At 36.5% G+C, this 25,448-nt stretch overlaps 1 protein-coding gene across 4 annotated transcripts in view; it reads right to left on the bottom strand.

Moving 5' to 3' along the window:
- Window positions 1-25,448, bottom strand: part of MARCHF8 (membrane associated ring-CH-type finger 8) — a 122,956-nt gene that overhangs the window by 81,246 nt on the left and 16,262 nt on the right. Inside the window, exon 2 of one of the 4 annotated variants that reach the window (XM_042960273.1) lies at window positions 19,460-19,521. The exons of the other annotated variants lie outside the window; for them this stretch is intronic. The gene's annotated coding sequence lies outside the window, so the exon portion shown is untranslated. The remainder of the gene's footprint in view (window positions 1-19,459; window positions 19,522-25,448) is intronic. 4 annotated transcript variants of the gene reach the window in all.

Genomic DNA, 25,448 nt, shown 5'->3' with positions numbered 1-25,448 from the left:
AACCTCCATACTGTTTTCCAGAGTGGCTGTACCAGTCTGCATTCCCACCAGCAATGCAAAAGGGTTCCCCTTTCTCCGCATCCTCACCAACATCTATTGTTTCCTGAGTTGTTCATTTTAGCTATTCTAACAGGTGTGAGGTGGTATCTCATTGTGGTTTTGATTTGTATTTCCCTGATGATGAGCGATGTTGAGCATCTTTTCATGTGTCTTTTAGCCATGTGGATGTCTTCAACCCAAAGGAATTTCTAAGAACTACTAGAATCAGTTAACATAAACATTTACATAAAATAAGTAATGTATTCTAGTGTAAGAAAAAAGTATATAAATATATAATGTCACCAACATTCCTATACACCAACAAAACAAAAATCATGAAATAGAGATAAATGATTTAAAAGCTACTTAAGAACTTTTAATGAAAAACATTCAGCGATTTTAGAGTATATTTGAAAACTATAATAATAGTTTGTGTTACAATAATAATATGTGTTCTCCAGAATTAAAGCATATATTTAATGTGATTCCAAAGTCTAAGCAAGATTTTCTACTTGACAAAATTATTCTAAAATTATGCATAAGCATTAATGAGACAATCAAATAAAAATGTTGAGCAAGAATCAACAGAGAGATGAGTCCTCTTGAAATATAGACATAACTACGCAATAATTATTAAAAAAGCAAAGTTACAGGTCCAAGACTAAAAAAGACAGTCCAAAAACTGACTGAATTATACAGAAGAGTAAAATAGCTGCCCAAAATTATAGGAAAGGGACAAGTTTCTTCTTAACTGATGCTGGGACAATTGGACAAGAATTTGGAAGGGAAGGGGCACCTGGGTGGCTCAGTCGCGTAACCATCAGACTCTTGATTTCAGCTCAGGTCATGATCTCACAGTTCATGGGTTCAAGCCCACATCGGGCTCTGCACTGACAGTGTGGAGCCTTCTTGGGATTCTCTCTCTCTCCCTCTCTCTCTGCCCCTCCCCACCCCCACCCCAGGTCTCAAAATAAACAAGAATTTTTAAAAAAAAGGAATTTGGTAGGAAAAATTATATCAATTAAGACTCACACTTCAGGGGTGCCTGGATGGCTCAGTCAGTTAAGTATCTGACTCTTGATTTTGGCTCAGGTCATGATCTCACAGTTTGTTAGACTGAGCCCTGCATTGGGCTCTATACAGACAGCATGGAGCCTGCTTGGGATTCTCTCTCTCTCTCTCTCCCTCTCTCTCTGCTCCTCCCCAGCTCATGTGTGCACATGGTCTCTCTCTCAAAACAAATAAATATTTAAATAAACAAATAAATATTTTTTTTAAAAGACTCATATTTCATTTACTGAAATAAATCCTCATACATATACAAGTTAAATGTTAAAAAAAAACCACATAAGATGCAATTGCAAACGAATATATTAAGGAACTAAAGGGAGATTGATTTCCTAAGCCTCAAATTAACAGGAAAAAAAGTTATAAAAGATTTATAGATATGACCCTATAAGTAAAAATAAACAGGCAAAAAAAAAAAAAAAAAGACTGGAAAATGTAGAATATGGGACAGAAAATCAGTATCTTTTATATGTAAGAAGTCAACACAAATAGGTTTCAAAAACATTAAAATCTAGGAACAGCCACTTTACAAATAAGGACATAACACAGGTCCTCACTTAATATTTTAATAATCAGGGAAAAGCAACAGCTCAGGGAACCATTTTTTCCCTTTACAAAAGTCTACAAAAATATGATGAAATCTATCATTGACCAATCAGCGCTGAACCTGTGTCCTTATGACCCCCTGGCAGTATCATAAACTCAGAATGCCTATCAAGAAAAATGTTGAGCAACAGGGCTGAAAAGACGTGGAAGAGCTTACCTGTGGGAAGCTTAGCCTGAGAAAATACACAAAAATTTATAAGCCCCAAGATTTCCACCATAACGTTATTTACAATAAAGAAAAACAGACAGTTCCTTTAATTTCCCATAACTGGGAAAAAGCTAAGTAAACTGCAGTGCTAGTACAATAAAAGGAATATTATGTGGGCATTAGAAGCAAGAGAAACATGGATTTGATAAAAAGCAAATGATATAAATTATACACGCATTGTAATTATGACTCTGTTAATATATACACATGTAAAAATGCTAGGAAGGAAACTCATTAAAAATGCTAACAGTGGTTTAATGATGTGGCAATATAAATGACTTTTCATTTCTCTATTTTTTAAACCTTTAGTGACGATATATTACTTTTACAGTTTAAATATTTGAAGCGCTAAAATTAAAAGCTCAAGTCATTCCACTTAGGTTGTCAACAGAGACTTATGTTATCAATGAAGATATACAACCATAAAAGGGCTCTTTTCTGTGAGAAGTACATTTCTGAAGGCCTCACAGAATTCAAGCCTAATCTTCCTACAGGAATAAAGTAGGAAAATGCATTCTCAGGACACAGATGTTTCCAAGCACTATGGTGTTTATTTTATGCTCCTTCTCAATTTTTTCAGCATTTCGTGTCATATTTTTGCAAAGCACTAACCCTTTAAAAACAGCATAATGCATCATGGGAACAGTTCACTTTCACTATGTTTTTTTTGTTTTTTTTTTTAACGTTTATTTATTTTTGAGACAGAGAGAGACAGAGCATGAATGGGGGAGGGTCAGAGAGAGAGAGACACAGAATCTGAAACAGGCTCCAGGCTCTGAGCTGTCAGCACAGAGCCCGACGCGGGGCTTGAACTCACTGACCACGAGATCATGACCTGAGCCGAAGTCAGCCGCTTAACCGACTGAGCCACCCAGGTGCCCCTCACTTTCACTATGTTTTATGACATCTGACTTTCAAGCTACAGTTATTAATTTTGGAGACTGCATTATTTGATATCTTACATATAAGACTTTATTAATAGTGTCATCTCATACTATTTTTAGTTTGTATATTTCTCACGAAATGGAATGGCCATTACACACCAACAGAAATGGAGACTCAGAACATGAACATGTGGCAAATAGGAGTCTAGTATTATAATACAGCAAACTATCAATAAATCTGAGCATCTGCCCAGCACTTAGAAAGCTATGTGTTGCTTATACTTCTTTTTTTTTCCAGGAAATGTTTGTCCCTGTAACTATGGCAGAAACATATCTGTGGAAGGAACCATCATCTTTCAAAGAACACAGAAAACGATAATAAACATGGACAATCAATAAATGTTTCTTCCTTTTAATCATGGTCATATCCTGTTCCAAAATAGTGAATGCCTTTTTTCCACCAGGAGAATGGACTGTTCTCTCTCAAGAGATTTCCGTGTGTGAAGAAAAGCCCGCATGCCTAGGATCTGACCATGAGATTGGGTACTTTTGCTGGTCAAACAGTATTTACTGTGAAAGTTCCTCAATTTCCTACCACCAATCACATAAACTTGCCCACTGTCCCCAACCCTTTCATGAATTATGTAAATTATATTATGTGGTTCAAAGGAAAAGGAGACCCCAGCTCTGGGACTATACCTGGGCTCTCTGCCCTTTTCTTCATCTGGCTATTCAGTGGCCTCACTTTATCAGCCATCCTCCTACCTCATATTTTCATCCTCTCCTTTCTAAAGGCTCCTTCACACCAACAAAGTAAGAGTTTTCCAAGAAATATGCATAAATTTTATGTCATTATGTCACTAGATGCTATTAAAGAATTATGAAATTCCATACCAATAAAGAATTTTAAAGTATTTTGTGGATCTCCCATTTTTTAAAAAACAAAACTAAAAATGCTTTCAATTCTCCTATCTTCTTTCCCTCTATAGCCAAACTTTCTGAGCCATGTACAATGTTCTTTACTTTCTTGCCTTTCAAAACTCACTTCAATGCAATCCAACCTCTGTTCCCCCATTTCACAGAAAATGTTCTTGGCCTTTCTGAATCACTGATCAAATTTGGAAGAAGAGCTCCAAATGAAAGTTACCAAAATAATAATACAAAGCCACAACAACAACTAGGGGAAATAAAGATAATTTTCTAAAGTTTTTAAAACCCTTTTAAATAAGTCAGTCAACATCCTCTTAGATGTACAGATGGTACATACCAACCAGAAAGCTAAAATATGATAATATGAAAAAGAAAAAAGTACCCTTGAAAATTCAAAATTATAAGCAAAATTAGAAATTCAATTTCTGACAACTCAGAGCCTGAAGCCTGCTTTGGATTCTGTGTCTCCCTCTCTCTCTCTGGCCCTCCCCCACTTACCCTCTGTCTCCATCAAAAATAAATAATCATTACAAAAAATTTTTTTAAGAAAAAAGAGGGGAAGGGGGGAGAAAATTTCACTTGATTCTTTATTCACCTCTTGGGATTATCCCATATATCCTGCTTTTTGACAGCAAAACAAACCTCTTATATATTCTAGAGCTCTTCTGAACTGAGATTTCTTCATTTTCTATGCACATTTCAGCTCACTGCAATCTGGCTTCAATACAGTGAAGTCAACAATGTTCTCTATGCTGCTAAACCTAAAGGACATTTCGTAGCCCTTGCGTTATTTTTTTTTTTTTATTTTAATTCAAGCATAGTTAAATACAGTGTTATATCAGTTTCAGGTATATAATATAGTGATTCAGCAATTACATACATCACCCAGTGCTCTTCTCAAGCACACTCTCTTAATCTCATCTCCTATTTCACCTATCCCTCTGACCCACCTCCCCTCTGGCAGCCATCAGTTTGTTCTGTATTATTAAGAGCCTGTTTCTTGGTTTTTCTGTGTTATTTTTTTCCTTTGCTCATTTGTTTTGTTTCTTAAATTTCATGAGTAAACTGAATGGTATTTGTCTTTCTCTGAGTGACTTCGTTCACTTAGCACTATAATCTCTACCTCATCCATGTCATTGCAAATGGTTAAGATTTCATTCTTTTTTATGGCCGTATAATATTCCATTGTACACATACACATTACATCTTCTTTGTATATTCATCTATTAATGGACACTTGGGCTGCTTCCATAGTTTGACTATTGTAAATAATGCTGCTATAAACATAGGGATGCATGCATCCCTCTGATTTAGTGTTTTTGTATTTTGGGGGTAAATACCCAGTAGTGTGCTTACTGGAGAGTATGGTAGTTCTATTTTTAACTTTTTGAGGAACCTCCATACTATTTTCCAGAGTGGAAAATAAACATTAAATAAATAAATAAATAAATAAATAAATAAATAAATAAATAAAAGTTTTAAATGCAACACAATAAGGCAATAACTGACAGAAAATTTATATGCAATTACCAAAAGTGAAAAAAAAATCATAAACACACAAACATATTCCACAGATTCAAGTTTACTCAGAAACTCAGAAACAATTAAAGATGGTAGTTTGTTAACTTTTAAATCTCCTAAAAAAAAATAAATAAATCTCCTAAAATAATTCAGAGCATGAGACTATAGGTAATAAAGAGTAACATCAATGAAGTTACATTTAAAAAGGTACAAAAGCAATGCTCAAGTAGAAAATGAAATTCAAAGTATAAGCCCTGTAAACATGATAAAACAAGAGAAACAAAAGTATAGATATAACACCTATGGATAATATGCTGCAGGAAAAACACAACAGATGAGCACCTGCAAATCTTCAGTGCTTCACATGCATTAATTCATTTAATTCTCACAACAGTGCCAGGAGGCAGGGAAACTATTTTATCTCCATTCCACACGTGGCTTAGAGAAGGTTAAGCAATTTGCCTAAAGTTTCATAGCTGTATTTCACCAAACACGGTAGCCTGTGGTGACTTATAAGGTGAACCTAAAATATGTAGATTTTCTCTTTTTTATCTCCCTGTGGCACTGCTGTTGGAAAGACAAAGATAAAACCAGGTGTATTGGTGGCTTCCTTGTGGTACAAAACAGTTACAATCACCATGGATACAAAAGATAACATGGAATCCACATTTAAGTAGTAAATAGTAACACTGCTTTTTCCTGCACTGTTGTGTATATTAAGTATCAATTGATCAAAGTAATGGGTATATTTGCCAAAAATTCAAGAAAGATAATAATCTAGATATTTCAAAAGTGGTTATTTTAAAGCAGTAAGATGTACTTCGATAGTTGGGTCTAACTTTTAAGACATTTAACTATCATTTTGAGTTCACTTGCAAATTTGTATCACAAACCACAGAAAAATACTGCATTTTATGTTGATTTTATTTTTGAGAGAGAGAGAGAGAGACAGACAGACAGACAGAGCATGAGCAGGGGAGGGACAGAGAGAGGGAGACACAGAACCTGAAGTAGGCTGCAGGTTCTGAGCTGTCAGCACAGAGCCTGATGCGGGGCTCGAACTCAGCAACTGTGAGATCATGCCCTGAGCCGAAGTTGGCGCTCAACCAACTGAACCACCTAGGCACCCCAAAATACTGCATTTTAGAAATACAGTCCATATCTTTAAACTATTTTAACTACATGTTATATATATTACGTATATAACGTTATATCCTTACACCATTACAACTATATAAAACTTAGAACCGTATCTTTAAACTATTCCACTGAATTATTCAAGAAGAGGGGCAGAGTGGACTCCACATACACCCAACAATGCTGCCCAATGAGAGGAGAATGGGCCCCTAAGGAAAACTGACAGAACCTGGGGTTAAGTTCTTAGCTAAAAGGAGTCACAGGCAAGAAAGTGGAGACATGCTGCAGACTTGAAGGCCAGTGGGTGTAGTTTAGAATGCCAAGGCGCAGAGCAACGGAGCAAGTAAGGAAGAAAATAATGTGGGGCAGTGCGACACAGCTCAAGACAGTGCACACCATCTTCTCCAATGACCCTGGGAGAGCTCAGCAGAACCACTCCATCGTGTGTGTGAATTAGATGAGCCAAGAATGATGACTGGGGTGAAGGACCTGGACTCACATCTGGATTCTGCAAAAGATTCTGAACCTGAGGAAAGACAAGGAGGAATACTCATGGGCAATCGTTTGTTCACGGGACAAATACAAGAATACCGAAAACACTTAGTTAACAAAAGGGAAAGAGATCTATTGTGGTTCTTTCAGCATTTCACTTCTAAGAAACGGAAGTGTGAGTCTGACTGACTTTAGGGATAGAAAACGCTTTCAATGAAGTACAGAAATAGTCTACTTCCTCTAGTTCCTCCAAGTGCTCCTCAATGTTCGTCCTACAGAGAACAGTGCCTGATCCTTAGAGGAAAGGGGGACAGAGGAAACATCAAGGTCACAGCAGCCAGAGCCTTTTCTGGGCATTCACCACACAATAACAAAGTGACCTGCTTACATTTTCACCGGACTAAAGGCAACTTGAGGGTTCAGTACTATGGGGCTATAATTAGAATACAGAGACAGATTCCAGCCATTTAGCAAATGCAAACAGATGTTTCTGTTTGCTATTTCTGGGTAACAAACTACCCAAAACTTAATTGCTTCCACAGCAATGCTTTCCTATTTCTCACAATTCCATGGGTTGGCTGGGCAGCTCTTCTGTTGCCCTTACCTGACTTACTCATGCTGCTGCATTGGGCCCAGGTCAGCTGGGGATTGGACCCAGTGGGGAAGGCTGAGCCTCCCTTTCCCTGTGGCCTCCCTCCTAAGCTTCTTTGTGTAATGGCAAGCAGCACTCCAAGAGGGGAGGCTCAAAAGGGCTGGCTCACTGCACATGGTGCCTCTGCTTGCCTTGTGCCTGCTGATATCACACTGGCCAGTTCAAGACACATGGCAAAGCCCAGCATCAGGAGTGGGGAAACAGACTGTATCACTTGATGGAAGAAACAAACAGACTCATGTTGCAAAAAGGCAGAGATATGGACAGGAGGTGTTTCATCAGGGGCCATTTTGTACCAAACCACCACATACTATTTGTGCTATTTTTCTCTCTGAAAACAATTATTATTTTTATTGGTAGAGATTTTTTTACTATAAAGTGTTTTTATATCTATTAAATCTAAAAATCAATTAGATTACGTAATATGTAAGGTGAAAAAAAAAAGTTACTGGGTTCCATATCTATTTCAGAATAATGGATCCAAAAATATTTCAAGGCTTAAAGACTAGAATTCCTTCTGACAGCAATACACATATGAAGTTACCATGTTTCTTCAAAAACACACGGATCTTTTGAAGCATCTTTATTACATTGATAGAGGAACACATTTTATAACAGAAAAATCTGACGCAGTTATAATTCATTTAAAGTGCTTCCTACAAAAGGAATTCTTTTCACATCATACAATATAGCATATAATGCTGCTGTGAGACAGCCCCGCACCAGCCAGCTATCATCTCAGGCTGGAGCAAGCACCTTCTCTACGTACTGCAGTAAAGTGGAGAAACCAGAGCGGGGCTTGCCTCACCTCTTCACACTGTGTCAAGACTCGACACTTTTAGTCTATTCAGGCTTACAATAATAACAATAAAGGCAGTTATAAATTTGATAACAATAACCTACTGTAGTGTGTCTAACAAATATGTAAAAAGAATCACTGATAACTTTTCTACCTGTTATTATAGTTCTAATTAACTTTGGCATTTCTGTATTAGAAAGATTAACCTGAATCAATCACCACCTTTGAAAATCACTTTTATACAATATTATTCTTCTGAAGCACAACTACCAGCTGAGCCTGTCTTGGGACCACTCTAGGAAAGACAGAGAGATCTTGCACGTGACTGGGGACATTGGCAGGACCAGACTTCCCAAAGGGCTGTTTACAAAAGGGACCAAGAGGACCAAGAAATCTCCATGGGTGGGTTGAGGAGAGGGGAGGAAGGAATGACAATTCACTGTAAAGCAAGAGCCCAGGTTTAATCCATATAAAGCCACAGAGCATGACTACAGAGTGGTGGCTTGGAGGACAACATGGTGTGCATCATTCACACTATGCTGCATAAAACAGGGGAGCTGTAAATAGAGTCTTTAACTCCATTTTCAAAAAGGCTCTGTGCAACAATAAAATTTCAAGGAGTTGGCAGCACAGGAAGTAACATCAGTTAGCCACAAATCTGATAGCACTATGGATGATAATGACCATCTTGGTGCCCTAGCCACGATGGCTGCCCTATCAACATAATGACATTTGCACTATAACAGTGACTGCATTGCCAATGCCAGGCACAGGAGTGGGAGCTCTTGGTTCTGCCTCCAGCACCAGCAGGTTTTGTGTGTGGGTATGTGTGCATATATACATATGTAAATGTCTGTGTAACATCCAACTATTAACAGTGCAATTGGAGAGCATCCAGAAAGAGAATGAGAGTGGAATCACAAGGGAATTTTCACTTTTGCTATACAGATTGATTTTTTTTCCCGTTATGCTGTACCACAAATAAAACTTCCATTGTGAAGAAATGATACCTACATAAAGTAGAACATTTCAAGGCCTAAAGGGAAAAAAATATGTAGTAAAATCAGTAAAATTTAATACAGAATTTATGAAAAAGCCCCATTCATACTTTGACAATTCTTGCCTTAACATTTATTTATTGTTGAAAGACAGAGAGAGACAGAGTATGAGCAGGGGAGGGGCAGAGAGAGAGGGAGACACAGAGTCTGAAGCAGGCTCCAGGCTCTGAGCTGTGAGCACAGAGCCCAACGTGGGGCTCAAACCCACAAAATGCAAGGCCATGACCTGAGCCAAAGTCAGATGCCCAACCAACTGAGCCACCCAGGCGCCCCAATTCTCGCCTTTTAAAATCAAATATTCTAAGTGAATATATCTTTAAGAAGAAAAGGTGTGGTTTAAAAAGTAATAACTTTCTGGAAATTTCAATTCAAGAAGAACATAAATTTTAGGAAAGGAATGAATAATTTTAGTCTGTTCTAATTATCTAGAGATGATAAGCTACTGAATAGATCATAAACTTAACAGGCCATCAGAGGAAGCACAATATAAAAGTACAAGATTCAAAGTCAGGGAACCTGGTCTCAGTCCTGGGTCTGCTACCACTGCTAGTGAGCCTGTGCCAGAACAAACATTAATAGAGAGCTTACTGTACCAAAGACCAGTTCCACGTACTCTACATATACTAAATAAATCAATCCTCATAACCCTATGATATGGATCCTACTGTTATGTCCATTTTACCAACTGGGAATTAATACAGAGAACTGGACTGCTGTGCTAAGAGTCCCTCATCTGGTGAGGACTAGCCCAGATGGTCAGCAGCAAGCCTAGTCCTAGAGTGTGTGTTCTGAATCACTTAGTTTCCTCAGTTTAGTACATCTCCCTACTTCCTGGTATAATTCATATTGAATTATAAATTCAATGAAAATATCTCTTAATGAAAAGAAACAATTTTGTTAATGATAATGTCTTTTAATGACTCGTAATGAAAATATCTTCAACTGAGGTTCTTTGCAGTCTAACATACTAACATTGAAAAAATATATATAAGCTCACAATCAAATTTTACTTTACACATGAAGAAATAGGTCTCTGTGAGTGAGAGCAGAAAGAACAAATACCAGAAATAATATTTGAAGTGATAAAAGCTGAGATTTTCAAAAACATACAAAAGCCTTAGATCAAGATTCAAGAAAAACATAAATAAAAGTTGAAAGTAAAAGAATTAAAAATGTTAACACTCATTTCTCAACTGAGAAGTGAAAATTAAGAAATGGAGCCAAACAGGGGCGCCTGGGTGGCTCAGTCAGTTGGGTGCCTGACTTTGGCTCAGGTCATGATCTCACAGTTTGTGGGTTCGAGACCCATATTGGGCTCTGTGCTGACAGCTTGGAGCCTGGAGCCTGCTTCCGATTCTGTCTCCCTCCCTCTCTGTCCCTCCCCTACTCATGCTTTCTCTCTCAAGAATAAGCTTTTAAAAAAAGAAAGAAAAAATAAATGGAGCCAAACAGAAATCGTAGAAATGAAAAGGATGAAAATTCAAATTAAAAACTCACTGGATGGGGGCGAGGGTGCGTGGGTAGCTCAGTTGGTTAAGTGTCTGACTCTTGGTATCTGCTCAGGTCATGATCTCACAGTTGGTGAGACTGACAGTGCAGAGCCTGTTGGGAATTCTCTCTCTCCCCCTCTCTCTGCTCCTCCCCTGCTTGTGCTCTAAATAAATAAATAAATAGAAACTTGTTTAAAAATCTCTTTTAAAAAAATCGCTGGATGATCTTAACAGTAGGCTGAAGATGACAGAAAGAGTCAGTGAACTGGATAAAAGACCAAAAGAAATTATCCAAGATGAGAAATGGGAGGGAAAGTTGCAAAAAAAAAAATGAACAAACTCTCACAAATCTGTGAGATAATTTCAAGAAGTATAATATATATATAATTGGAGACACAGATAAGGAAAACTGTGAAACTGCAGGCATAAAAAGTACATGAAAATACGATAGCCAAAAACTTCTAACATTTGATGAAAAACACTGAATTGTAAATCCAAGAAACTAGTGGATACTAAGTTAGGATCAACATAAACAGAATTACACTACAGCATGTCATGACCTACTGCAAAACAAAAATAAAGAGAAAAATCTTGAAAATGCCTAGAAAGAAAGAACAATAATAAACAATATGACAGCTGACTTTATCACTAAAAAAGCAGCCAAAAAACAATGAAACAACATCTATAATGCTGAAAAGAAAAAACCGTCAGTTCATAATTCCACACGCAGCAAAAAATCTTCCAAAAATGAAAGACAAGATATTCAGATAAATGAAAACTAAGGAAATTCATCCCCAGTAAATGACACCTGATAAAAACCAGGATCTATAAAAAGGAATGAAGGGTTCCAGAAACGGTAAATATGTGGTAAATATAAAGAACTACCTTTCATTTTCTCCCTTTAATTTCTTTAGAAGACACAGGCTATTGAATACAAGTTTAACACTGGGGCTTATAATATAGGTATATGTAAGATATATGACAATAACATCACGATGAATGGGACAGGAATAGAATTATATTTTTACAAGGTTCTTATATTTTACAGGAAGTGGTATAATACTAACTCTAAGAGTAGGAATAGATTGGGAAAGCTAAGGATGTACATTGCAATTGCAAATGTAACTGCTAAAAAATGTTCTTAAATGGAATACTAAAAAACAGTCAATTTGCCCCATAAAGGGGGGAAAAGGTAACAGAAAAAGAAAAAAAGAGAGAGAGAGAGAGAGATCTAAACCCAACTATAGTCAATTCTCATTATTCACATTAGTTATGTTTTTAAACTTGCCATGAGTACTGAATTAGCAAATACACAACCATTACTCCTAGGTGAAATCCAGAATTAGGTTCCTGCAAGCCTTTGGCAACTACACTTTGGTCAACCAATCAATATATAACCTCGTTTTATGTTTGTTTCTGTTTCAAAACACCTTATTTAGCAAAAATATACTGTTGATTCATTAACACAGAACCCAAGACCAATAGCACTGTAACTCACATCTAAAAGGAAATTTATCTAACATGTCTATTTTCTCTGTAAGGCACATCACAGCCTCTTGCACCAAGGAACACTACATAGCACCTCACATTGTGTTTAGGGACTACTTTTTTTTTCATAAATAAAATTTTTAAATAAAAATAAATTTTAAAAAATTCATTTTTTTCAACAAAAATATTTTTTACTTGAAGCATACTTCAAAACACATGGTTCTAAAAGATATATATAATACATCCATCCAAGAAAAATAGAACACATTTTCTTCAAGTACACACAGAAGAATCCCCTTGTTAAATCCCATAAGACATACACAGTATGCACTGTATGTTAGCCAACTTTACAATTAATTATATTTAAAAATAAATAAAAATATTTTTAAAAATTACATATGACATAACAAACATTACAAATTTAGGAAGATCGAAATCATACCAAGTATATTTTCCAACCACAGTGGTATAAAACTAAAAATCAACAATAAAACAAAGCTAGAAAATCTACAATGTCAATATTAAATATTTAATATGTAAATATTAAACAACACACTACTGCATAAGCAATGGGCCAAATAAGAAACCAAACAGCAAATAAAAATATGTCTCCAAAAAAAAAAAAAAGAACCATGTCATGTGAAAAGGCACTGAATACACTGCAAAAAGGACACATGCTTACAGTATGAAAGTTGAAACAAGAAAGCAGAGTGTGACTTGCTCAACCTCAGCTGGAAACATGAATGTCAGATGACTCAAATTTTTCACTGCCCTGTGCACATCCATGAATGTCCTTAAGAGCGCTGCTGAGTACTGATTTGGGGGTTACAAATAATAAGTTTTAGTAAGCAGACAAACTTGAAAATATAGAATCCGTTAATAATGAAGATCAACTGTGTATTAGTAAATACATTAAGTATAAAGGGACTAAATATTCCAATTAAATGGTTGAGATTGTCAGACTGGGGGAAAAGAGGAAGAAACAAACAAACAAGACCCAATATACCATGTCTGTAAGAAATACACTTTGAATATAAAGACAAAAGTTAAAAGCAGGATGGAAGGGCGACTGGGTGGTTCAGTCGGTTGAGCATCCAACTGTTGATTTCATCTCAGGTCACGATCCCAGGGTGAGTGTAGAGCCTGCTTAAGATCCTCTCTTTCCCTCTGTCCCTCTCCCCTCCCTCCGTCTCTAAAAATTTTTAAAACTTAAAAAATTTTAAAAATAGAATGGAAAAAGATATACTTAATGATAAAAAAAAAACCCACAACTTTTCACAACTGACACAAAATGAAATTGTAAAAATCTGAATAGCCATGTATCTATTAAATAATTGAATTGGTTAGCCAACTCTTGCAATAAGAAAGCTCAAAGCTCCAATGTTTCACCAGTGAATGCTATCAAACATGTGAGAAAGAAAATTAAGGAGGAAACACTTCCCAACACACTTTAGATGACTTGCATAAACCTATTAGCAAAACCTAAAAAAATTACAAAACTACCAAAAATCATGAATACAGGTTATAAATACAGATGAAAACACTCTTGGCAAACTAATGGAAAAATCAAAATCAGTAACTTGAAAAAGGGTAACACATCATGACCAAGTGGGGTTTATCCCAGGAATATAAAGCTGGGTCAACATTTCAAACCCATTATCTTTTAATATAACAACAGATAAAACAGAAGCATTTGAAAAAAATCAACATCCATTCATTAAAAAAAAAAAAAATCCATCGATTAAAAAAACACAAAAAAAACCTCTCAGAACACTACAAAGAAAAATTTCCTTTATCATATAAACCCACGGCAAATAACATAACAAAATCCTCAGGATTTCCCCACTCTGGACAAGTATGCCAACTCTCACCACCATACTTAACAACACAGAGGAGATCCTAGTCAATATAACAAGGCAAAAAGAAGAATTATAAGATATAAAAACTGGAACGAATGATGTAAAATTGTCTCTTTTCACAGATGACATAATATTAACAAATTCCTAAGAAATCTAAATCAGTTTAGCAAGATTAATCTAGGTCAATTTAGCAAGGCTGCAGGATGCAAGGTCAATATACAAAATTCAAATGTATATATACTAGCAGCAAAACAAAAATAAAATGTTAAAAATTTATCTTAAAATAATGTCAAAAGCACAGTAACTATGAAAAATTTTAACAAAAGTCATGCATGCCCCATATACTGAAAACTAAAACATACTGAGAAAAATTAAATATCTAAATAAATAGAGACATATACCTTGTTTGTAATTTGGAAGATTCAGTACTGAAAAGATGTTGATTCTGCCCAAATGAGGATTCCATTCACATTCCTACCAGGCATTTTACAGAAATCAGCCAATTGATTATAAAATTTATATGGAAATGAAAAAGATCTAGAACAGGCAAAACAATCTTGAAAAAGAATAAAGTTGAAGGACTTACACAGTAAGTGTAAGCTCAGTAATCAACAAACTATGGTTATAAAGCTCAGTAATCAACAAACTATGGTTCTGGTCTAAGGACAAACAAATCACACCAGGAACACACTTATATGGTCAACTGATTTTTAAAAGAGGCACCAAAGCAATTCAATGGGGGAAGAGAAAGAAAGCCTTTCAACAAATGGTGCTAGAGAAACTGGATATCCACATCAGAACAAAAAGATAAACTTCAATCCCTATCTCACACCATAAACAAAAAATAATTTGAGATGGATCATAAATCAAAACTAAAAGCCAAAACTACAAAATTCCTAAAAATAAACTTAGGAGAATATCTTTGCACCATGACTGAAAGCAAGATGCAAAAGCATTTCACAGAATTCAATATATGCAGGAACACTAGAATGTACCCTCATGGTGTTGGATAATATTGTCAGTATCAACATAAATCTGTTTTTAATATATATATACATGCATATACATAGATGCATAAGTAAAAAATACAGATATATGTGTGCATGTGTGTATACACCCACAAACATCCTGGCTCTGTCCATTAAAAGGGGCTAGAAGTAACAACACACTAGTTGCAGTAAGTACATCACGTGCCCAAATCTTGTTCCCCACTTTTCCTTGGAGAAAAGTTTGAAGGCTGAGGCACACAAAATGAGCCCAGAGAGTCTTGTCATACCAAAAAGCAAATAAGTACTCAAAGAATTGCGGACATGTAACAAGAACAATGGCATCAATTGGAAAAGGTTCACATGGACCAAATCCAGAACAATTAGAGTATCCAAATAATTAGAGTAATAAGTTATAGGCCACTAAATAAGAATATAGCTATGACTCACTCAAGTAAGCAACCAAATAAATGAGGGGTGGAGGAAAGAAGGAAAGCTCTTCTTTATAGCAGAATGTCAATAAATACAGAAGGAGGTATGGAGTTGGAAAATCACCGGATGCTAAAACCAGTGGGTAAAAGCTTGATGAGGAACATGGTATTCACAAAGTGTCAATAATTATTAACCTCAAAGGGAAAAAGTGTATCCTGGCAGTGGAAAAATCTAGCAGACAGCAACTAAACCAAGTTTTCAATTTTCTCACCAATACTGAAACTATCATCAAGTGGCTCCTAATATGATGCACTGAGAAAAATAAAGTTTTTTTGTTGTTGTTCTTTTGTGTTTTCCCTGTCTAAAATGTATAATCTGAATCTAATCATGAGGAAACTTCAGATAAGCATAAATTGAGGGACACTCTAGAAAATAACTGGTTTGTACTTTTCAAAAATTCAGTGTCAAGAATGACAAAGACAGGTTGAAATACTCCAGATTAAAGGAGACTAAAGAAACATGAGCTCACTATTTGTCATCCCATATTCCAGCAATGTCGATAACTCAGCTATCTCACGGTATTTTGTTCAAGCAGCTTGACTTATTAACTATCATTTACATCACAGTTCACTTTATCGACTAAACCAACTTGGTATTTTTATATCATCTAAACAGGGACAGCATGTGTCCACACTGTAAGGACAAGAGTTCGCAATCTCCACCCATTCCAAATGGCTGTGTTAGTTTTGGCATATGGTCACATAATTCTTGGCAAAGGTAATAAAAATGATGCATGCAGATAAAAAAAAAAAAAAAAAACCTCCAGTGTGATTTTGAATTGCATACTGGGCAGGGAAAACAAAAGAACAATAAAAGGACATTATAGAGACAATTGTTCAAAATGCAGTATGAACTGTGAATTAGGTAACAATACTGTACCAATTATTAAGTTTCCTGACTAATATTTTCCTGTAGTTACATAAGAGAATGCCCCGGGGTGGGGGGCGCCTGAGTGGCTCAGTTGGCTTAAGCATCCGACTTCAGCTCAGGTCATGATCTCGCAGTTCATGAGTTCCAGCCCCATGTCGGGCTCTGTGCTTTTCAGAGCTCAGAGCCTGGAGCCTGATTCAGATTCTGTGTCTCCCTCTCTCTCTTCCCCTTCCCCCCCTCCTCTCAAAAATAAATAAACATTAAAAAAAAATTTTAAGAGAATGCCGTGATTCTTAAGAAACATACATATTAGACTCAAATTAATCAGAAAAACATGCATTTATATATATGCATAGAGAGAACATGATAAAGCTAATGGGATAAAATATAAACAATGGGGGAATCTTGATAAAAGATGTGTGGTCATTCTTTGTATTCTTATATTTCTATAAGTTAAAAATCATATAAAAAAAGTAACACATAACATAAAAGATATAACTGAAAAACTGAAAAATGTTTTGACAAATATGACAGAAAAGGTTACTTCCTATAATATATAAAGAAACTTCATAAAGGAATAAAAAAAGTAACAAAAGACTATTGGGAAAGGATACATACCATTGATTTACAAAAGAAACTAATAAACTTTTAAAGGAAAAAGAAAAAACATCAACTTCGCTACTTTGCTAACAATTTAAACAGGCAAAGAAACACAAGATGTTTTCCATCTCTTAAATAGTTGGCAAGGATGCCTTAAAATGGCCACTCAAAACCCTGCTAGTGAGAGTGTTAATTAGAACCTTTCAAAAAAAAAAAAAAAACTTTCAGTAAAGCAAAGCAGTTCAGTAATATAAATCAACAGCCTTAAAAATATCCACACCATCTCACCCAGTGATTCTAGCTCATGACACTATCGTGAAGAAATCATCTGAACTGTGGATTTAAAATGTATGCCCAAAGATATACACCAAAGGATATTTACAGTAGCAAAATTCTTTGAAGCAAGCTATATGTTCAACAACAGAAAAATGGCTAAGTAATTAGGATACAACCATAAACACAATATGCAGTCATTAAAAGTTATTAAACATGGAAATTTTTTAAAAAATATTTTTTTAATGTTTATTCATTTTTGAGAGAGAGAAAGTGAGCAGGGGAGGAGCACAGAGAGAGAGGGGGACAGAGGATTCTGAAGCAGGCTCTAAGCTGAGAGCAGAGAGTCCAATGTGGGGCTCAAACTCACAAACCGTGAGATCATGACCTGAGCCGAAGATGGACACCTAACCAACTGAGTCACCCAGACGCCCAAAAATGGGGAATGTTGAGCAATGAATGTTAAGAGAATAAAGTTTATAAAGGGGTGACTGGGTGGCTCAGTCAGTTAAGCATCCAACTCTGAATTTTGGCTCAGGTTATGATTTTACGGTGGGCGGGACTGAGCCCCAAATCTTTGCACTGACAGCTGGAACCAGCTTGAGATTCTTTCTGTCCCTCTCTCTCTGCCCCTCCCCCACTCACATGCAAAATAAATATTTTTTTTTTAAAGAGGGAATAAGTTTATAAAAACAGGCATTCAGGATGACCCTGACTAGATAAAAAAAAAAAAATTCATAAAGCACAGAATAAAAGTACTAACAACAAACACTAATTGTCTGAATATATAAGCAAGGACGGTGAACACCTGTTCCAAGTCTCAAGTTAATCTATGGGCGCTCTCCTTGCCCACCCTTCACTGTCTGCCCCCACCCAAGACAGAGCTACTGCTCCTTACATGGTTACCTCCCTTGCTCTTTCAGCACTCATCCTTTCTTAAAGACATGTCACCATCCCTAACTGCACTCATTAAACATTTGCTGCTTCTTATTTACAAATTCTCTCACCTCATATATGTAAAAAAAAACCCAAAAAACTATTAACTCTAGCTATTTAATTTACCTCAAAAATGAAATTAAAATTGAACACGGAAGTTCATCAAGAAGCAGTTTCTCTCTTCTTTGTTCCTTTCAAATAAAAACATTAAAGAGAGAACATCCCTGGAGCTTTCTTTCAAAACCCCACACTCCCAAGGCAGGCTTCAGATAGCATTAAGACATCACATACCTGATGAGCCTGATACCAGTGTCACTTCAGCTCACTTTCATGTCAGAGAACATTTGTTTTTAAGTCTAATCATTAGCTGCCACTAAAAAACACACTCATCTGTGTGTTGCAGTGATCAGCCACTACCCAGGGCCACACCTTAACTCCAACTCTGACCTATTCCCCATGGACTCCACTACCTCTGCCCTATTCCCCACCTTCCACTTGGCAACTTTCCACCTAATTAGCTGAGCTGAGCAGAGCACAGCCAAGGGGAGGAGGCCGTGAGCAAGGCTAGCAACATGGAGAAACCAGATGGGAGTAGGATGACCACAGCTGTGGCAGAGGGCTGGCTGAGAAGCATCCATAAGTCAGTGGTTCTCAGCCCGAGCAATTCTGCCACCCAGGGGACTTTTGGAGATATTTTTGATTGCCATAACTGTGGTAGTGTTATTGGCATCTAGTAAGAAGAGAGCAGGGATGCTGCTAAATATCCCATAATGTACAGGACAGCCACCCACAACAAAGAAGTATGCAGCCCCAAACCTCATTAGTGCTAACACTGAGACACCTGCTGTAAATTGATTTATCCACTAGTACAGCCTAATCCCCACTTAGAAGGAAAACAGCACTCAGTGGGTAAAGGAAACCTCAGGTAGGTTAGGAAACGTACATACACACACACAACTTCCTCAACAAGATGCTAAGTCAGGGTGAGAGAACTGTTCCTTCGGTGACCAAAATTCTACCTTAGGAAATAGGAAAAAGAGCATGATAATTTTAAAAACGTAGTAAGAATACCTTTTTCCCCAAGGGCTTGCTCCTCCACGTATATTTCTTCAAAGACTACTTCATAGCAGAAACTGTAAGAAGATAATACTATCAAAATTGCCCATCCAGACTGGTAAACCTCTCTAGAGAAGTTGGCAATGCACTCACACAATGACAACTTTAGCTGCAGATCTCAACAAGATCTAAGAACCCAAACTCAAAGTTCCCTGCTTAGCTTCAGAAGAAAAAAAGAAAGAAAGAAAGAAAGAAAGAAAATAGCGGGGTGCCTGGGTGGCTCAGTGGGTTAAACGTCTGACTCTTGATTTTGGCTCAGGTCATGATCTCACAGTTCATGGGATCAGGCCCCACGTAGGGCTCTGTGCTGTTGGCAAATTCTCTCTCTGTTAGCAGTTGGGATTCTTCCTCTCTCCCTTTCTCTCTGCCCCTCCCCCGCTCAAACTTGCTCTCTCTCAAAATAAATAAATACTTAAAAAAAGTGGCAAACATTCACAGATCGGTCAAAACAAAGAAAACAACAGTTCTGCTCTTCCCACATGAATCATCAAAAAACTACACAAGACTTAGGAGGAATGACATTTTTTTTTAATTTTTTTATGTTTATTTAGTTTTTGAGAGAGACAGAGCACGGAGAGGGGGAGACACAGAATCGGAAACAGGCTCCAGGCTCTGAGCTGTCAGCACAGAGCCTGACGCAGGGCTCGAACTCAAAGACCAGAAGATCATGACCTGAGCCAAAGTCGGATGCTCAACTGACTGAACCACCCAGGCGCCCTAGGAATGACATTTTCAAAACTGAGAACAAATAACACTTAGTCTACACTCTACCAAAAAAAATAAATAAATAAAAATAAAACTGCAGATAGAAAAGAATTTCGAATATGAATGTCATTGTTATAATTCAGTTAAAGTCTGTGACCACTCTGCCAGACTACAATATGGCTTTTCTTGATTATTTTATAACAACTTTATCATGTCACGATTTCCACCCATGGGAGGCCAGAAGGTTACAGAAGTCATCCAGCACTATCCCTGGCTGAGGTATAAATCACTTTGACCTGACTCTGAAGCATCATTTGCCGGTCTGAACTTGGCCTTTGTCCTTTCAGTGTTAGGAAGGACTTAAGGTGGCCCATTTCAAACTTGGACAGGAGTATCTGTTAGAAATGTGTCCATTATGCTGAGTCAAGAGCTCTTCCCTTCCATCTACAAGTGTCAGTTTTGCCCTAGGTTAGAATCAGTGAAACAAACCTAATTATTGATCCATCAGCCCTTACTGTTTCTGTAAGATTATCATACCCTCCCCATCCCAAGCCTTTTTCTTTTCTTCTCCAGGCTATAAAATGTGCTCTCCTCATGAACTGTGTTATAGCTAGCTTGATTACGATTCAGTGAGAGACAAAAAAACAAACAAAATAGAAGAGTTAGAAGCAATCTTAGAGATCAACCAGTTCAAACCCAAACCCACTTTTATAAATGAATGAAGTAAGGCAGAGAAAAAGCAAGGTTGGTTGCTTGCCAGAGGTCAGGCAGTTATTTAAACAAAGTCGGGAGTGGAACTCAGGTTTCCTAACTCTTACGCCTAATGCTCTCAGAACTATACAAAGTTGCAAAATATGCTGTGTTAAGTAACAGAACTGACATAATTTCTTTAAAGTTTTATGATAAAAAAAATAACTTTCAGTTTTAACAAGTTAAAAAAAAAACTTCACACCTCACATTGTCACAAACACCCTAAGATGCATGGAAAACCCAGGCCCAAGGTCATACAGTAAGCACTGCAGCTGGCTCCAGGGCCCATATTCTTAACTATGCTACCTGAGTAAGTACTAGAACATCTCTAACATTATCTCATCTGAATTAATAAACTTAAGACTTCCGGTAATTCTTTAAAATTTTAATGCTTTGATAGAACTTAATATAAAAGTTATCCTTCCTAAGAACATATTAAAATTATTCTTTAAAAATTCATGATAAATGTAAAGGATTACAGCATAAGGATTATAATTGATAAGCTATAAATTTAAACGATATATTATGCCAGTATTCCTGGCATGTCATTTTATTTTTTTTAATTTTTGTAATGTTTGGGGTGCGTGGGTGGCTCAGTTGGTTAAGCATCCGACTTTGGCTCAGGTCATGATCTCACGGCTCGTGGGTTCGAGCCCCGCGTTGGTCTCTGTGCTGACAGCTCAGAGCCTGGAGCCTGCTTTGGATTCGGTGTGTGTCTCTCTCTCTGCCCCTCCTCCACTCACGCTCTGTAACATTTATTTATTTTTGAGAGAGAGAGACAGAGCATGAGTAACGCTCTGTAACATTTATTTATTTTTGAGAGAGAGAGACAGAGCACGAGTGGAGGAGGGGCAGAGAGAGAGACACACCAAATCCAAAGCAAGCTCCAGGCTCTGAGCTGTCAGCACAGAGACCAACACAGGGCTCGAACCCACGAGCCGTGAGATCATGACCTGAGCCAAAGTCGGATGCTTAACCAACTGAGCCACCCAGGCGCCCCTAAAATTTCATTTTAACTTAAAAATCAGGTTATGGTATTAAAGTATCATCATCTACATCAACTACCCTGAAGAGATTCACCTAAAAGCAATCTAATCTTTCTTGGGTAACACAGATGCGGTCCATTTACAGAATGGAGCTTTTTGAGAAACCTTAGGCAAGCAGAGTTCCATGCTCTCAACCATTTCTCAAAGACTCTCCCAAATTAAGATTGTGTGCCATAAACAAAACAAACACTAGGCAAATAAAATATTACATCTGCCTAATTCATACTAATGTAATAAAACATAAATAAGTAATAAAAATATGGATTAAATATTTAAGATTAGCTCCTCTTCCATCAAGACTCTATTAAAATGACAGTGATGCAACTTTTAAAAAAGAAGAATAAATATTCTTTTCCCTACCTGTCCCCACTATATACAACTAAAAACCCTGGACATTATATATAAAACAAATATAAGATGCTGAAAGGCAGAGAAGAAGATAAACCAGATAGGAACCTCAAGATTCAAGGAACAACATAGTGTTGGGTTTCCTGGGTTTTCTTTTTGCTTCACACAACCCAAACTTACAGCTGAAGAATTGGCAATTCAGAAACACCAAGGGGTACAGACCAAAATGAAGCCCCAAGAAAAGCCAGCTCTTTCAAACCCAACAACCAGAAAAGGGTAAGTCCAGAAAGATTTAAAAAAAAAAAAAAAACTTTAAGACAATAAAACTTTTAGACATCTTACTCCAGCCAAACACCACAGAAAAAAAACTGCAGCTACACTCCTACCCAGTCCAGCAAAGACAGAAGGTAGACTAGATTTCCACTCCCACCAAGATGTAACAAAGCATCCCAGTATCCCCATCAGGATGGTATTAGAAAAAGCCAAGTTAACTAGCTGGGACTTTCATCCCCACCATTGCTGTGCCTCGGTGGAAAAAAAAAAAAAAAAAAGTCTCAGCAAAGAAATACAGAATATAATGAAAAACCAAAAGGCAATTTCAGAACTGAAAAATATAATTACCAAAATACAAAAATCAATAGATGGACTCAAGATCAGAATGGTGGGGACAGAGAAAAGTCAGTGAACCAGAAGACAAAACAATAGAAACTACCCAATTTGAATGACAGAGAAAAAGCTGACTGAAAAATGAATAGAGTTCAGGTACCTGTAGGACTGTTACTAAAAAGCTAATAATCATGTCATCACAGAGTGCCAGGCTGAAAAAGCACTTGAAATAATGGCTGAAAATTCATTCCCAAATTTCACAGATGTATATACTTATAGACTCAAGATTCTGAGCAAACTCTAAACAGGATAATCCTAAAGAACTCCTCACCAAGATATGTCATAGTCAAATTTTTGAACACTACAAAAAGAGAAAACATTTTGAAAACAGTGAGAGAGCAGTGAGAACGCAGTGAGAGATTTTTCCTACAAGGGAAAAATCATTTAAATGATAGCAAATTTTTCATCAGAAACCACAGAGGCCAGAAAGAGACACAACACCTTTTCAAGGGCTGAAAGAAAAGAACTATCACCTTAGAACCCTATATCCAACAAAAATATCCTTCAGAGAGAAAAGGAAAATAAAGACATCCTGAAATGAAACTATGAAAATGTGTCACTAGCACATGTACTCTAAAAGAATGGAATGGCTACATGATGTTCTCTAAACAGAAAAGAAAGAGAACTTTAACAAAGTACTGACAAACAGAGTTCAGCAAATATAAAAAGAATTATAAGCCATGACCAAATGAAGTATTCCAAGGATATAAGATTTGCTAAATTTTTGAAATCTATAATGTTGATATACAACATTAAGAGGCTTGGGGAGCCCGGGTGGCTCAGTCAGTTGAGCGACCAACTTTGGCTCAGGCCATGATCTCACGGTTTATGAGTTCGAGACCTGCATCGGGCTCTGTGCTGCCAGCTCAAAGCCTGAAGCCTGCTTCTGATTCTGTGTCTCCCTCTCTCTGACCCTCCCCCACTCATGCTCTGTCTCTCTCTCAGAAATAAACATTAAAAAAAATTTTTTTTTAAGAAGAGGCTAATGAATAAAATCACATGATCATATCAATGAATGCAGAAAAAACATCTGACAAAATTCAACACCTGTTCATGATAAAAACTCTCAGGAAAATAAGTAAAACATTTCCTTAATTTGATAAAAAGCATCTACCAAAACCAAAACCAAAAAAAACCCCAAAAACCAAAACATTAAAAAAACCCTACACCTAAAATGGCATTTAATGATAACAGACCAACTGATTTCCCCATAAGACTGGGGAAAAGGCAACTCTTGTTTCACATGGTGCTGGTAGTTCTAACCACTGCAATAAGGCAAGAAAATGAAATAAAAAGCACGCAGACTGGAAAGTAAGAAATAAAACTGTACCTATTGCAGTTGGCCTGATTGTCTATATAAAAAATCCCAAGGAATCTACCAAAAAAGTCCCATAGTAAGCAAGTTCAGCAATATTGCGGGATATAAGATAAACATTACTCAAATTATTTGTACATACTAGAAATGAAAACAAAGACACAAATTAAAAATAAAAACATTTATCATAAAAAATGCATACTTAGGTGTAAAACAAAGATCTTTTATGCTGAAAAGGATAAAATGCTGATAAAAGAAATTAGATAATTAATAAAGACACATACTGAATACATGGACTAGAACTCAACAGAGTGAAGATGTCTACTCTTCCCTAGTTAATAAACAAGTTTTACAAAATTCCTATCAAAATCTCACCAAGATTTTTAGTATATATAGGAAAGATTATTTTTAAATGTGTATGGAAAAACAAAAGATTTACAATAGCCAAAACACTTTTGAAAGAAAAAAACAGAATGGGAGAAACCAGTCTACTGATTTCAAGACTTTAATTACAGAGTTACCATAATCAAGACCATGTGCTATTGGCAGAGGAACAGACATACAGATCAATGGTACAGGAGAGAGAACACATAAACACGCCCACACAAATATGCCCAAATGATTTTTGATAAAGCAGTTCAATGGAGGAAAGGCAGCTTTTCAACAAATAGTACCAGAGCAACAGGAAAAAAAAATAATAAACCTCGACCTAAGTTTCACACATTATACAATTATTAACTCAATAGTTTATGGATGTACATGTATAACATAAAACTATAAAACTTTTAGGGAGAAAAAAAAGCATAGAAGAAAATCTCTAGGATTTAGGATTAGGCAAAGAGATCTTAAACCTGACACTAAAGTCATGATCCCCAAGTAGAAAAATTTACTAACTGGATTGCATAAATATAAAAACTTTTGCTCTGCAAAGAGTGAAAGGAAAAACTACAGACTGGAAGAAAATATTTACAAAGCACATATCTGACAAAGAACTAGTATCCAGAATATATAAGCAACTGTCAAACTCAATTTAAAAAATCCAATTAGAAAAAAAGCAAAACAAATTTGCAACAACATGGATGGAACTAGAGAGTATTATGCTAAGCAAAATTAG

The sequence above is a fragment of the Panthera tigris genome, chromosome D2, assembly GCF_018350195.1.
Source record: "Panthera tigris isolate Pti1 chromosome D2, P.tigris_Pti1_mat1.1, whole genome shotgun sequence".
In the NCBI taxonomy this organism is placed as follows: Eukaryota; Metazoa; Chordata; class Mammalia; order Carnivora; family Felidae; genus Panthera; species Panthera tigris.
The sequence above is the reverse complement of the archived record's forward strand: the minus strand, read 5'-3'. Positions and strand labels throughout refer to the sequence as shown.